This window comes from Chlamydotis macqueenii, chromosome 4 (assembly GCF_036417535.1).
Source record: "Chlamydotis macqueenii isolate bChlMac1 chromosome 4, bChlMac1.mat, whole genome shotgun sequence".
Lineage (NCBI taxonomy): Eukaryota > Metazoa > Chordata > Aves > Otidiformes > Otididae > Chlamydotis > Chlamydotis macqueenii.
Window position 1 is genome coordinate 60693681 of NC_141559.1, and position 17306 is coordinate 60710986.

Consider the following 17306-nt stretch of genomic DNA (forward strand, 5'->3'; position numbering starts at 1 on the left):
ATGCAGTTTTTAATTACCAAAGTGCGAACATTAAAATTAGAAAATGAATGAAATCTGATATTATTAATGCAGAAACAGATACATTAGCTATGTGCAGTATATTTCTAGTTTTATGTAACTAAATTTGTTTATGTAAAGAAGTATTCTCCTATTGAAATGGGAGCAATTCCTGAAACAATTATTTTATGGATGTTTTTCATTTTATCTATAGGAAACATCTTGTTCAGTGGTCACAGAAGTCAATGGAATCAAATCTTAGCAAAATCTAAAAAATTCTAGCTACAAAACTGATGGCCTAAATTTCATTTTATTTGTCCACCCACTATTGTATATGGTCTATGTCCCATATTTTCTCTTAGGGAGGGAGAAATGTGTGATTTCAACACAGCTAGTTGCAGATATCTATCCAAATATATTTTAAAAAATTTTGCTGGTGCATGTTTTTGGGGAATGACTCCTGGAAATTGGCCCAGTATTAAGTAATATAATATTTTAAAAAAATATTTGCAGTAAACTGCAATTATTAATAGTGGAAAGAGAAATCTTTCAGAATGGTGTTTTAACTTTTTTTTTTAAATAAAATGTATGAAAAAGTTGAAAATTATTGTATAAACTTATATATGTTGTTTTGAACAGCAAAAGCTTAGTCACTTTAACACTTCTGTAAGAAGACTCTCAAAATGTACTCCTGTGTTACAGTAGGAGAAGAGTAACCTAGAAATCAGACAGAATAAATGAAATTACAGGTCTGAAGAGTTTATTTTGAACTTCCCAGTACCTGTCCTGAAATGCTACTTCCGTCCCTGTGGCAGATTACTTTTACCTGAATAAGTTTTCAATGTAAAATAGACTCAATTTTCTCAGAATCTGTGGTAAGGTCCTAAATGTAACTTTTCTCTAAGACGTTAAGAAAAAAATACTAACTTGGAAGGAAGAAAAAGGCAATTAAGGGTGCTGAAAGACAGGAAAGAGGTTTTCTGAAAGACAGGAAAACTCATTGAGTCAATATATTGAGTTGAGATATCTGCATTGTTACTATGAAGGACAATAAAAACTTACATTGTTTATATTTGGATAACATATCAGAAGGACTAATTTCAAGGCACATTTTTTGATGAAATTACCTTATTTGGTTACTTTGTCTCTTTCCCATGTTTCCTCGTGCTAAAATGGTCATATAGACTTCAAGGGTGGTAGCTGTCTGTGTTGACAGTTCATCATTGGTTCAGTCTTCTAGAGCTATTGTTTTATTAATGTTTTCCATCTCATTTCCTTTTTTTCATGCTGATATCACAAATCCAAAGAATTCCTCATCAAGCTTTACCTATGAGAGAGCAGTAAGACTAAGAAGGAGGAGCCTTACTCACATGTTTATTATGTATCCAACCTTAGGTATATTTGTAGAGACAGTCCATTTTAGCTTATGAACCACTGAGAACAAAAACCACAGTGACAATCACCTTACAAGTTTCTTCAGGAAAAAAAAACCTCTCAACTGTTCACAAAATCTTTTCCACCTTATTCCTCTCTCAAAAGGGAATACTCCACTACATTATAGTTATGACTGTCCTCTCTGTATAGGAAAAATGCATCCTCTCATCTCAACTCATATGCATATGAAGAATTAGTTTGGGTGTATACTACCCAATTGAATTCTTTGTCCAGTCAATGTTTACCGGAGTCCTGAGCCGCAGTTACAGAAATGTCCGTATGTTTGAGGGCTGCCATGAATGTAGATATATTTAATCATGTGCAGAGCTTTTTCCTTTTTACATCATTAAATTGTCTGAGAGACTCTGCCCATCACTTTTTCCATTAGGTTTATTTATTTCCTGCAATTCTGGTACTGGTGAACTCTTCGCATTCACCACCATTTTTCACAAACCCTCCTTTTCCCTGCTGCCTTGCTGGCTAAATCTACAATTCCAAGTCAGCTAAGTTCAGGTGGATTCCTTTTTCTGCCATTTCTGACCCATATTTTCTTCCTTACTCTTACTCTTCCTTTGGCTTTGTTCTTTTGTCCTAGCTCATTGCTTCCACCATTTCTGCCTCACTGCTACATACTCCATTGTTTTCCTGGTCTCCTCTCCTTATTCTTTCTGGTCCTTTGCATAATTCTACTACTTCTGTTCAAATCTAGCCTCTCTGGAGACTCAGACATTGCCTCACTTCATCCTCCCACTGCAAATCTATCATTCCCTCAGCTCTTTTACCACATACATAGGGATCCAAGAATAATAGTGTATATGATACATATGTATCGCAGTGAATCATTCAACTTGAATGCTTTCCTTTGAAATTATAAGAAATGTGGACTACTGATTTAGCTTAAAACATTCCTTCTTCTGTTTTTCCTTTTCGTGTGTGAAAGAATTACATAAACAGTGGGGGAGAAGAGATTCGACTGCATGACAGAAACCAAAGAAACAAACTCCAGCAGGGTGCTGCCACATGAATGAAAACAGAAAGCTGAAAAACATGGAATTTTTTTTTCTTATTTGTAGTAATCTGTGCTCTTGTATGCCAGAATGTTAGGTTAAAAATGCAAACAAATATGATTTGCAAGCAGATTAGATGTTTTTGGGTGTAAACAGTATGACTTCAACAGTGGGTAGACATACTTTATAACAAAAATAAATTGCACACTGAAGACTAGGAGTCCATGCTTCTAAGTAATATTTTTATTACTATTTTTATTTAAATTGAGCATTATTATTGAAATATGTGCCCTTATTTTCACCACACACTTAACTTGAACAAATCTCATGAAGTTCAACCAAGCCAAGTGCAAGGTCCTGTATGTGGGTCGTGGCAATCCCAGGCACAAATACAGGCTGGGTGGAGAATGGATCAAGACCAGCCCTGTGGACAAGGACTTGGAGTGATGGTGGATGAGAAGCTCAACATGAGCCGGCAATGCACCCTTGCAGCCCAGAAGGCCAATCGCATACTGGGCTGCATCAAGAGGATCATGGCCAGGAAGTCAAGGGAGGTGATTTTGCCCCTCTACTCCACTCTGGTGAGACCCCACCTGGAGTACTGCATCCATCTCTGGAGCCCTCAACATAAGAAGGACATGGACCAGTTGGAGAGGGTCCAGAGGAGGGCCACAAAGATGATAAGAGAGCTGGAGCTCCCCTCCTATGAAGACAGGCTGAGAGAGTTGGGGCTGTTCAGTCTGGAGAAGAGGAGGCTCCGGGGAGACCTTATAGTGATCTTCCAGTACCTCAAGGGGGCCTACAGGAAGGAAAGGGAAAGACTGTTCAGTAGGGCCTGTTGTGACAGGACAAGGGGTAATGGTTTCAAAATAGAGGGAGATAGATTTAGGTTAGATATTAGGAAGAAATTTTTTACAATGAGGGTGGTGAAGCACCGGAACAGGTTGCCTAGAGAGGTGGTGGATGCCCCATCCCTGGAAACATTCAAGGCCAGGCTGGATGAGGCTCTGAGCAACCTGATGTGGTTGGAGATGTCCCTGCTCCTTGCAGGGGGGTTGGACTAGATGACCTTTAAAGGTCCCTTCCAACTCAAACCATTCTATAATTCTATGATTCTATGAATTGGTGCTTACAATGCCCATTTTTTTTTCATTCCGTCTAGAACTCGAAGACAAAAATCCAATACAAAATGAAATCCTCTGCTTATCTCCCTGAAGTATTCCAAGAAACTTTTAGTGGCTGCTATGAAGAACTAGTCTTTAATGAGTGTGTTTGTCTTACTCTTCAGAAGACATAATCTATATATAATGGCTTAAACAGGATAACATGATAGAGTATATTAGAGAAGCTGATAAAAATTTTCCAGGATTATGACATTGCAATTTTCATTTTCAAACATTCAAAAGGACCTTCTCAAAGGTGACATGCAAATGTATATTTTCATATAGAAAACCATTTCACATTTCCCCACACATACTAATATCAATAACTAAGAATTAGAACTCTCATCATTTCTATTATGACACTATAGAGTTAGTATCTCACTGTATTTAAAATGCACACTTCCATATCTGCATTATATTTTTTTCCCTTAAAGTATTCAAACACATTGTCACACTTTAAGCACCACATTATTGAGAATAATCAACCCATTGCACAGGGCAAAGTTTGTTATAGTCTCACTATGAAGATATAAACATCAAATTTGACAACACCAAGGATCAGAATGAAAAATTAAAGATAAAGAACATGTGGAGAAATCCAGCCACATGCCTTAGAATGTCTTCATGTTTCTACTGCATTTTATGAGTTTCATCAGTCTAATATCTTTACTACACAGATAAAGTTTTCATTGAATGTACAAGGATTTTTAAAAGCTCCATGAATAATGCTGATACTTTAGTGATGCAGAAAGAGTAGTGATGCTTTCAATTATGATTGCAGACTGCTTACTTCTACAGTTGGGAGTGCATGAGCAGGAGATGTAATAGCAGATCTAATAATCTAGAGGGAAAAGCACAATATTCCATACATGTAGTTTAGCCTTTGTATAAAAGCTGCAGTAAAGAAAAATAAATAAACTCATTGTGGGACTTAATTTTTTTTTTTTTGTGAGTGATGCAGAGGAAATTTAAAAAATGGAAAATTATCTACATCTTACAAAGTTTTTGGTATTCTATATTAGGCCAAGTAAGAGAAAAATGTATCTTTTAGAAAAAAATGCACCTATTGAGGGCTGATTTTAAAAGACTCTTTTCCCATAATCTATGTTTCTTCTGGTATCAATCGCAACTTCTCTTTTATACCAGTTGCCTGTAAGGTGCTGTTGGATCCTTTTTGGAAAATATTTTTTCCCCCAATCTTATCTGTATTCTAAAATATTTTTTTTATCAGTCTTCTGCCACTTACCAGAGAGCCTCCATGATGATGGTCCATGTATTCCAATATATTGTCTTCAAGAATCATGGACAATTGATTTTTAATTAAAAAATCATCACTTTTAAGTGATCTGCTGCCTTTTCCCCAAAATATGCCCTGGAAGTCCTAGTTCATCACAGATTCCTCACAATTTTTTTTTGAAGCCCAAAACATGAGATTTTTAACCACTCTATAGTTAATTTTAATTTTGATTATATAAATACCTTACAGCACACAATACTTTACCTCCATAACACATAGTAATAATAATTTGTACTCTCCAGCTATCTGAGAGAAAATAATCCATATAATTCTACTTTAAATTTTTAGCGTTTTTTTGTTGGTTTTTTTTTTTTTTTTGGGACAGATGGAGAAATAGCATACAAAACTGATATTAAGTTTGGAAATTTCTTAAATGATGGGTGGTCTAAACAGATGCCTTTACCAGTATGGATCAGCTTCTGTGCTAACTAGATGGTGTTCTGTCCTTCTTCAAACTGTATATATATGTTGCTTTAAGGTAAAATAATCACAGATATTCATGAGTCACCGTTGTCCGCACATGAGCTATCTTTCTTCATCCTCTGTCTTTTCCATGAAGCCCAGAAAGCACATATGATGCATAGTCAGTATAGTGAAACTGAGTTTTTCTAGAAACCTTTTGTCAGAAAAGAGAAGATGTTAGAAAAGAAGATGAAATATTACATGATAAATAGACACAAAAAGGCATTTTAACAGGCATAGTTAATTATATAGGATACAGAAGTAGCCAAAAGTTTGTGAATTGAGAAATTTCTTATCCTTCAAGATTCTCCACTGAACATAATTGTGTTTACCTACATTTTTTAGAATGGTCAATATTCTATGTGTTTTTAAAAACCTAGCTTTACATCCTTGTATCGTCTTCCTTTTCAAGCTACTGCACTGAAAACTAGAACATTAAAACAATTTCCAGATTTTAATCAAAGTCATAATACTGTATGTTACCTCCAAAAATAGATTTGCAAAATTAGCAGCCAAGAAGAAACTAAAGTGAACTATTTTCTTTTTAAAATCCTAAGCTTAAAAAGTCTTTGTTTCTGTTCTCAACTTGTGCTACATCTTAACATCTGGGCAATTACGCAAACCTGTAAACTACTTTTTTCCCCTCTGAGTTAATTGGCATAAAATTATAATGAAAAGAATTCAAAACCTCTGTGCAAAATTATAGTCTCATAAAATTAAATTGTAAACATACTGATTAGCATGTAAAATTTTAATGAGACTGTGTTTTGATAGAAAAATCTTCGAACTGAGAGATGTGCAGTAACTTTCAGTAAATATTTTGCTTAATTAATGAATTTCAGTAACTGATAGTTTTACCTCAGACATAAGTACCATTACTGAAACCACCTCTCTTTTCTTCTTTTTTAATGAGACTGCTGTATAAGAAGTGTGAACTTGTTTAAAATATATTCCACTTCTTCTGAAAAGATTCGGTACAAGAAAGCTGAAGTCCAAGTGAAAAACAGAAGTGTAATGAGTGCTTTATATGTTTATTCTAGGGCCAATTGTTCTGATAAACCTTCACTGGGGATGGGGGAGATCTCAGAGTTATGATCTCTGAAGAATCCAGAGATATAGCAACTTTGACCCTAGCAGAGCTTCCACATTATTTTAGGAGGCTGGTGAAGTTAGTTGATGGAGCGGGCATACAAGTAGTGTTTGCCAGTATTCCTTTGGTGGCAGGGACAAACACTGAGATAAGCAGAAAAAGCCATCTTATAAATGCATGGCTGAGAGGCTGGTGCAAACGCAAAAATTTTGGATTCTTTGATCATGGGGCGGTCTACTCGGCACCTGGCCTGAGGTCGGCTGATGGGAATTGCCTCCAAAAGGGAAACGGATACTTGCCCAGGAGCTGGCGGGACTTATAGAGAGAGCTTTAAACTAGATAGGAAGGGGGAAGGGGATAAAGCCAGGCCTGCTAGAGATCGGCCTGGGGAAGTGGTATTGGGATTAGGAGAGAGGCGAGGGGCTCAGCTGAGGTGCGTCTACACTAATGCATGCAGCATGGGGAACAAGCAAGAAGAGTTGGAAGCCATAGTGCGGCAGGCAAACTATGACCTAGTTGCCATAACAGAAATGTGGTGGGATTGCTCCCATGACTGGAGCGCTGCAATGGATGGCTACAAACTCTTCAGGAGGGACAGGCAAGGAAGGAGGGGTGGCGGTGTGGCTCTCTATGTTAGGGAATCCTTTTCTGCTACTGAGATTGTGACTGGGGATGATAACATTGAATCCCTATGGGTAAAGATCAGAGGAAGGGCTGACAAGACAGACATCCTGGTGGGCGTCTGTTATAGACCGCCAAACCAGGATGAAGAGACAGATGAGGTATTCTACAAGCAGCTGGCACGAGCTGCACGGTCATCAGCCCTTGTCCTCATGGGGGACTTAAACTTCCCTGACATATGCTGGGAGTACAGCACAGCACAGAAGAAGCAGTCTAGGAGGTTTTTGGAGTGCATAGAGGATGCCTTCCTAATGCAGTTGGTCAGAGAGCCCACGAGAGGAACTGCCCCGCTAGACCTGCTGTTCGCAAACAGGGAAGGTCTGGTGGGAGATGTGGAGGTTGGGGGCTGCCTTGGACAGAGTGACCATGAAATGATAAATTTCTCAATTCATGGTGGAGCTTGGAGGGGGAATAGTAAAACTGCTACCTTGGACTTCCGGAGGGCGGACTTTGAATTGTTCAAGAGACTAGTAGGGGGAGTCCCCTGGCATTCAGTCTTAGTGAACAAAGGGGTCCAAGAGAGCTGGTTGCTCTTCAAGAAGGGAGTCTTAAGGGTGCAGGAGCAGGCGGTCCCCCTGAGCCACAAAATGAGCCGGCGGGGAAGAAGACCGGCGTGGATGAATAGGGAGCTATTCTTGAGGCTCCGGGAGAAAAAGAGAATCTGCCGCCTGTGGAAGGAGGGATGGGCAACTGAGAATGAATACAAGGAAGTCGTTAGGATGTGTAGAGGTGAAATCAGAAAGGCAAAAGCCCAGCTTGAATTTAACCTGGCCACTGGGGTGAAAAGGAAAAAGAAACTCTTTTATAAATACATTATCAGTAAGAGGAGGACAAAGGAGAATATCCACTCTTTGCTGGATGAGGCTGGGAATGTGACCACTGAGGATAAGGAAAAGGTGGAGGTTCTGAATGCCTTCTTTACGTCTGTCTTTAAAGGTCAGACCAGTTATCCTCAGGGTACTCCTCTCTCTGACCTGGTAGTCTCGGCTGGGGAGCACGCTAACTCCCCTGTGATTCTGGAAGAAACGGTCAGAGACTTACTACTCCAACTGGACTGCCACAAGTCCATGGGGCCGGATGAGATCCACCCAAGAGTGCTGAGGGAACTGGCGGAGGTGATAGCCGAGCCGCTTTCCATCATCTATCAGCGCTCCTTGTTGACTGGTGAGGTCCCGGAAGACTGGAGGATTGCCAACGTGACTCCCATTTACAAGAAAGGTTGTAAGGAGGATCCGGGGAACTACAGGCCTGTTAGCCTGACATCGGTTACAGGGAAGGTTATGGAACAGATAGTCTTGAGGGAGATCATGCGGCATGTGCGGGATGGCCGGGGGATCAGGCCTAGCCAGCATGGGTTCATGAAGGGCAGGTCCTGTTTGACCAACCTGATCTCCTTTTATGATTAAGTGACCCATCTGCTGGATGAGGGAAAGGCTGTTGATGTGGTCTACCTAGACTTCAGCAAAGCCTTTGATACTGTCTCCCACGGTATTCTCCTGCAGAAGCTGGCAGCCCATGGCTTGGATGGGTACACTCTTGGCTGGGTAAGGAGCTGGCTGGAGGGCCGGGCTCAGAGAGTGGTGGTGAATGGAGTTAAATCCAGCTGGCTACCGGTCACAAGTGGTGTTCCCCAGGGGTCGGTGCTGGGGCCTGTCCTCTTCAATATCTTTATTGATGATCTGGATGAGGGCATTGAGTGCACCCTCAGTAAGTTTGCAGATGACACCAAATTGGCTGGGAGTGTGAATCTGCCTGGGGGTAGCGAGGCCCTACAGAGGGATCTGGACAGGCTGGAGAGCTGGGCTGAAGCCAATGGGATGAGGTTCAACAAGACCAAATGCCGAGTCCTGCACTTCAGCCACAATAACCCCAGGCAGTGCTATAGGCTTGGGGCGGAGTGGCTGGAGGACTGTGTGGAAGAAACGGACCTGGGGGTACTGATTGATGCTCGGCTGAGCATGAGCCGACAGTGTGCCCGGGTGGCCAAGAAGGCCAACGGCATCCTGGCTTGCATCAAAAACAGTGTTACTAGCAGGAACAGGGAGGTAATTGTCCCCCTGTACTCGGCACTGGTGAGGCTGCACCTCGAGTACCCTGTTCAGTTTTGGGCCCCTCACTGCAAGAAAGACATTGAGGCCCTGGAACGCGTTCAGAGGAGGGCTACGAAGCTGGTGAGGGGTCTGGAGCACAGGCCTTATGAGGAGCGGCTGAGGGAGCTGGGATTGTTCAGTCTGGAGAAGAGGAGGCTCAGGGGAGACCTTATAGCTCTCTATAACTTCCTGAAGGGAGGTTGTAGTGAGCTAGGGGTCGGCCTTTTCTCTCGTGTAGACAGTGATAGAATTAGAGGCAATGGTTTCAAGCTGCGCCAGGGGAGATTCAGGCTGAACATTAGGAAATATTACTTCTCGGAAAGGGTAGTCAGGCACTGGAATGCACTGCCCAGGGAGGTGGTGGAGTCACCGACCATGGGGGTGTTCAAGAAATGTTTGGATGTTGTGTTGAGGCATATGATTTAGCTGAGAAGTATTGGTGATGGTTGGACTGGATGATCTTTTAGGTCTTTTCCAATCTTGATAATAATTCTGTGATTCTGTGATTCTAGTACAACTGTGCCCCACTTTCACAGCATTATAGGTAAATGTTCTTGACTATGCTCAAAGACAATAATTCTGCTCTTAGAATGTCCACATAAATGAAAAATAGAGGAAAATTCTGATAGCTTTCCTCTCACACACAGAAAATACTTAACACATTTTATATTAAGGATTTATGTAAAGGTTTGATTAGAAAAAAAGAAGAAAATGAATCTTAGAACTTTTGTTCTCAACACAAATTGAATGTAGGAGGTTTTAAAACATGTATGGATCAGTTTTCTTTTCCTTCATTACAGCAGGTAGCATTTCAGATATCACCAAAGGAATCAAACAGTGCTATGATACCCTTACTGGATGTGAGTCCCGCATTCATACCTGCATGGTTTCCATTGAAGCTAATAAAAGTTTAGTAGACATTAGGATTTTCAGAATGAATGTCATAACCCTTTTGACAATCAGGAAGAAGGAATGATAAGCACTCCTTTAAGAAAACCTGTTTTTCTGAAATTACTTGGTAACTTTTACAGGCCAAAAGAGTTGAAATAGCTAGTTTATCGAAAGTTTGAATTAGTAAACTCAGTCTCCATGACTCAATTAATTTACAGCTGTTACATCTTTTCCCTCAAAATTCAATCATGGAAGTTACACATTGTGTACTTCAATGGTTGGGATTTTTTTTTATTTGTTTCATTTGTATATATATCAACTTAGAAAATTGTAATTTGCTTATGCAAATTAATGAGAGAACTTAATAAAATCCTGCAGAATCATCACACTGTTTTTTTAGTTTTATTTAGTAAATGCAACCCTTCTCTCCCATAGAGCTGTCTTTAAATTCAATAAATAAGTACTGCTTATACTCTCTGCCTGTCACTCCTGACTACCATATCTTGCTGCTAAAGGCTATGTGAAGCACAGACTGCCCAGTAGAAATTGTTCTGCCCAGTAGAAATTTTTCTACCCAGTAGAAGGTAGAATATGTAACAATGTGCATGGTTTATGACTTGTAGACAGCAGTAAGATGCCTGAAATAGCTTCCAGCTAATTCAAATTCATTTCTACGCCAGGAGAAGTAAATATAGAGATATTTTCCCCTTTAGTGCAGTTTATCTTTCCATTCACACCATTGCAGGCTCTTGGGGAGGGAGACATATAAGTATTTTGGTTTCGGTCTTTTGATTATCTTTATAGGTAGGAATCAGTCATAAGAAAGTGCAAGTGCCATTGGAACACTTTCCTGCTAGTTCCCTGCTGCTTAACAGTTTCCCATTAATGCTTATGTGAAAAAAAAAAAAAAAAGAAAAAAAAATGAGTGTCTACATGAGTTGTATATCCTAAATTTGAACAGGCTGTGGCATTTTGTGCCATATGCTATGCATGTCAGTGAAGTGAAGGGCATGCCTTGTCACATCATATCCCATAATGACTTTTTGCGAGTGAAATATCATTTCCAGCTGAGGTGAGCCTCTCACTTCACTGATCTGCAAGTTACACATCTCAAGTAACACAACCGTTTTTGGAAACTAGACTCCTGTTAGGGGAAAGTATGACTTGACAGAGAGTCTAGCCTTTGATTTACAAGATCCTAGATCTTAACAAAATATAAAACTTCCTGACAGAAATTGTTTAAGATTAAAGTAATATCATAATGGTTCCGTTGTCCTGATAATATGTAAGCAACAAGAGCTTTCATTACGAAGGGTGATTTCAAATACCTAAGATAGGGAAGTTTACTATTATTGGAAAAAATAGGCTTGGTCTTTGTCTGACCTTCCAGACATCAGATTAATTTCCCAAAGTAGGTGAGAAGAAATCATCTGTTTGCTGCTTGTGACTCATATCAGAAAATGAATTTTCATTCTCAGAAAATAAAATAAACAGTCAGATTTATTTGTAAGCTTGTGGAAGATGCTAGCTAGTGAATTTCAAACATCATCTTGATCTTCTATTTTAGCACATGAAATATCTAGGACACTGGCTAGTTAGGGACTAGGTAGTCCTGAGGGATCATATAAAACAGCACTAAAAAGATAAGACAAAAATTTTGGCAGATTTGAGACATTTACCATTGAGTTATATCAGTTGTGCTGTGGTTAAGGAAGTAGGCTGCCAAGTTCTGGATGAACGGGAGTGTTAATGGCACCGTGGTCTTCTTACCTGATTGCAGTCTATTGGAATAGTTTTGCTTGAATGCCACTGTGGTATTGATTGCCCAGATTTAATAAAATCAGGAATAGTCTCCCAATTAGCATAGATGAATAAATGGTTTTGTGATGTTTTTAGATGTGTAGCAGAAAGGTGGCTAGATATAATTACAGCAATTGATTACATTAATACTGTGGGATCAGAATGCCTCATTAAATTAAAATAAAGTAATGGTTGATAGGTCTGAGTGCCTTCTTCAGACATCAACTCTCTTGCCAAAGTTTTGAGCTTCATCTACTGAGAAACAATGGAGTGTCCTGAAAGAACTGCTAGCCTTTCAGACATGGTAATATCAACATAAATGTACAGTGGGGTGATTTTTGGAAGGTTCCTCAAGCAAATGTCTTCAAAACAGAAAAGTAAATGACTTAAAAGTTATAAATTTTATTAGCATTATTAGTATATTTTTGAGGAATTATGCCATGGGCAAAGAGGATTAAAGTTTTCCATATATGTTTTGAATAAACCGGGAGATATGATAGTCACTGAAAAGATAATCTGAAAAACTAGGAAGGCACTGTGTTGCTGTTATGTTGTAGAAATAAAAATGTATCTTGAATATCAGACTACAGTTAGAAACATCTTTTTATCTTTGATGTGTCCACTAGTAAATGCACGATTTGGCCTGGATAGAAGCTTTTTCAGAAGAGATTATTTTGAACAGTAGTCTTCCTGATTAGTGGGAATCTTTCTTTGGGCATCATAGTAGAAAATAGATATGATATAGAAGTGTTTTTTATACTTCTGTTAGTTTAGAGGAGTGGATGGTGTTGGTGGTTTTAATATTTTAGTTGAATTTATATGTGGTCTTATGCTTAAGTAAAGGAAAAGTATGGCTGATAGGTATAGTGGAAATCTTGATTGATCTTTAATCACAGTCAGAATTCTATTAACATTTTTGCTCTGCATCAGTCAACAAGCATAAGAAATTATTTTAAGGAAGACAGGTAATGTCCATTTCTAGTTAAGTGGCAGTAATAAATATTTCAGAATCATCACTTAATATCAGCTTGGATCAAATTATATATAAGATCAGGAAATATTCATTATTTCACTTTATAAAATTTTAATTTTTTTATGTTTATGTGTACCATTTTTAAGTTTGTAAATTACTTTTCTGAAGATTGTTCTAAACCTTCAGTTTTTGACACGTACAGTTATGGATGCTGGGGGTTTACAGCAACCTTAATAAGGAAATATTTTAATCTTTAAGTGAAGTAAAAGCTCTGTAATACCTCTTTACATCAACAGAACTTGTTTAACATTCTTCTGTTGTTCTAAGATGTCTGTTGCCTTAGTATACACACTGTATATTTCCTTATAGATCTCACATACGGGTAAAATACATTTCATTTTTTTATAACCTTGTATATATCATGAAATTGAGTGAAAGTGTAGATATTTTAAGTAAAATATTTTATTGAGTTCAGATAGAACAAAGTTATAAAACTAAATACGGTTAACCCATTCAATCTTACTAAACAAGATACATAAATCAGAGCAACTTTAGCAATCATATTCTAGACCAGTTTTTTACTAATTTGTGAAATTAGTTGAAGTATGAAAAGTGAACATAAAAAAATGGTTTTATTAGTATAAGATACTGCTTCATTTTCAGAAAATGCTCAAAGTAATAATAAATAAAATAGCTCAACTTCAATAACAGGTTGACACACATCAAGTTAGCAAGGCATTTGATCCAAGTTAACACTATCTGTTTTAATGTATAGTATGTAAGTGCCATACTGTCACATAGGTTACCCTTCTTTGTAAAGGATTCCTTGCATGACACTGGAGTTTCATGCAAATTTTAGCAGAATTGTTATCATATATTCAAAGTATTTTTGTATGTCTTGACAGGTGAATAACTTTTCTTTTTTCTAGGAGGAAGCAGTACGTATATATTTTTTCTGTACTGACCCCCGTGGTTTTCAGAATTTTCTCCAAGGTCTGTTAAATTGCAAAAGTTTACTTGAATTAGTATAGAATGATTTAAAAAAGAAACTGATTATGATTCAGAGATCCCTGAGCTGAAGACCAGGTGAAGAATTTTATTCAGAGATACTGACAGACTGCACTGAGATGATCTGCTAGTAGCCCTCACAGACCCATCATGGAGGAGCAATATGAATGCAGAGGCACTCTTCAGGCTATGATGAGGATGATTTTATAATTAATGCACCATGAAAGGTGAACCTATTGCAATTTTTAAAAAGCTATGGTATGTTTTTAAGGAGGAAGTAGAATTAAAACACTAAACCAGTACCCAGAAGATAATTCAATTGTCCATTTGACAACAAATAAAGGCAGCTGATAATTTCTGGTCATTCAAGTAGTAGTCAATCAAAGGCTAGTACTACTACTTGGACTAAGCAGTTTGCACTGCTGCTTTTACTTTTATTACAGAAGCTGTAGATTTACTGTACAGCCAAAGGAAAAATCTAAATTTATACTCTCTAAATACAGAAAAGCAGTATAAGCAGCAATGATTTAAATGGAATGGAGAGTTTTATTTAAAAAAAGAAGTGCATACAAGACCAGTTAAATACTGGTGTCAAATGTGATTATTAGCCTTGCTTATATCTCTGACAAAAAGTGAACTGTATCATTATACTGAAACCACACGAGAAAAAAAAGTGTCACGGGTATTTAACTGCATACAGATAATGCTCATCATTTTTGCCAGACTTGAAGTGAAGTGCAGCTAGTTTCAAGACCTAATAAGATCTGACATGTTAATTACAGGCTTGTTTTTTGTTTTCCAGTTTTAATTTCAGGACAATTGTAGTTCAAGAACGGATTTAACTAAGTGTACCATTTTGGCAGATACTATTGCTCCTGGCACATCAGTACAATAAAACTAGAACTTAATGAAATTGGAGACAACTTGGGCAGCAGCTCTGCACTTGACTTAGAGATGGCTTGAAAGTGAATACAACAAAAACTGTTTTACTAGGGAAATGTTGGGAACTTACCCATTTCTATTATCCTATTATTTTAATTCTCTTTCTATGGCACTAGCACTTTCCTTGATGTGGTGCAATGGTGCAGATTCTACCTAATTCCTTCCATGTCAGGAAAAGATGTAGCACTTCTTACTGGTACAGTAAGGTATATGACATCCCTTCATAGTGATTGCCACATGATTTAAAGAAGAGCAGAAAGGAATAAACTGCCACTATTATGTGATCCAAAGGGAAAACTTGACGTAGCATAACTCAAACAGGGAACTTTGGCCCCTTCCATTAACGTCAAAGTTATATCTATCATTGCCTAAGGTTCACTGTTTTAAAATATAAAATAAAGGTCCTGAACATAGTGAAACCAAGAGACTAGAGGGGTCTCCCTACAACTAGATCAATTTCAATTAAATTTGTTTTTAAAGTAATTCAAAATTTATTGCTTTTTGCTAAAACAACTGAAAAAAAAAGACAGATTCCCTCAAGCTGCTTTTTCATATCAGAATATGGGTTCAGTATGGAAATTGTTTCAGTTCAACAATGACTCAGGTTAAAATGAATCAATTGCTGCTAAGCTTTGAAATCTTAGATTGCAGTGACTGTTCATCAGGAAATGAAGATAAAAAGCAAATTTGTAGCTCAAAACTCTGAGAACACCTGACTCAGTCCTGCTATAAATAAAAACACTGGGACTAAGACTTCCATATGGCCTAGGTATTTCCTACAGGCTATTTTATGTGGGTTTTGTTCAGTGTTTTACTTATATTTTCTGTGGAACTTTTATAGTTGTGTAAGCTGCCTCTGTTGAAGACTAGAAGAACTTATGCAGAATTCAAATGACAATTAATGCACTCCATCAGTTGCATCTAAACTCACCCGTAAGTATATGTTGTGTGTAACCTGTCATTCTGGTTATCAGTTAAAATAGACTGGAGGACACACTGTCACACTTCAGCTCTTATCTGGATCACAGTTTTTGGTTCTCTTTCTGGTCAAAACCTGGAAGAGAGTTGTTCTACAGCCAGATCAGGTCCTCATATAGACACTGAAGCTTATCAAAGCCATCATCAGCTAGACCTTGAAATAAGGATCTAAAGCTAATTTAGATTTTCCTTCTTGCCCTTTGCATGATAAATCTTGTGATATGTACATGTTGTCCTGACATGACAAGAATAAAAGTGGCATTCTTCAAGAAAGCTTGCAAAAGAAGATGATATTTATTCTCTGTAGACCAGAGACAAAATATGATATAAGGGAATATTTTTTTTGGAAGATCTGTTGGACTTCCAACTCATAGCCTTTGGAACTGGGAAAGATGTTAAAAAAATAACTGTAAGAAGATGCCAGTAGCAATATATCTGAAATAATAACAAATTCTGTAAGAATCTTTATTTGCTGAAAGCTTTGAGTCTCATAAATACCAATTTGTCTCATGTTGATCATTTGTCATTGAAAATGTGTGAAAGAGACCTTAATACAACTTGCAACTTCTTATCAGTTCTGTACTAAGCATAGAAAGATAGAGCAATTAAAAAACATGTTCCATCACTGAAATTTCATGGCTGGAATTTAAATTGGATTTCAAGATCAGGGGAAATAATGTAATAATGAGTGTTAGTATGCTGAAAGTCATAGACAGTTAATGGACTTCAAAACCTGACACATTGCTCTAGAAGAGTCATTAACACAGTCTTTGGCTCTGTAAGAGAAATAACTAAAGATAGATGCATTGAATTAATTAAAGGAAGGAACTCCCAGTACAGATATATATGTAAGGAATGATACTGATAAACTACGAATTAAAGGAAGAAAATAGACTTTATTGAAAAAAAATATTTAATTCAACGTACTTTGATAAAATTAAAACTCTTCTATTTAGGTTCAGAAGATTTTGACATTCATTTTTTAACTCCTTTGAAATTTTCACTTCTGAAATTGAATGAAGTGAAGCTTTAACAGTTTTTAAGTTATCCTTGAAACTCAATTTGAAGGAAAAGGTAGCACCATAGTAATATATCTGCATATTTAATGACAGTGTTGCCCAAACTCAAGAGATTTCAATAATACGCCTGAAAGAAAAAAATACTTAGCTGTAATTTTGCTCTTTAAAAGATGTCACTATACTGATTCTCATTATCAAAGCTCAGAACTCTTCCATGGGAGCTGGAAGGACCATACCTCTTCTATTAATTTAACTGGAGTAAATGGACACCGAACAGCCAAGGTGTCAGACAATTAATGACTGCATTTGAAGTTTTGTTGTTTAGGGTTCACAGGGAAACAATAAAGAAAATATACAACATCTGGAGATGTAAGGTAAACTATCTAAATATATGAAAGACACTCACTAGTCCCTTGTACTCTCAGACATCGTTTCTGAAAATTATGGTTATTTTTCTGACTTTAATAGGCCAGA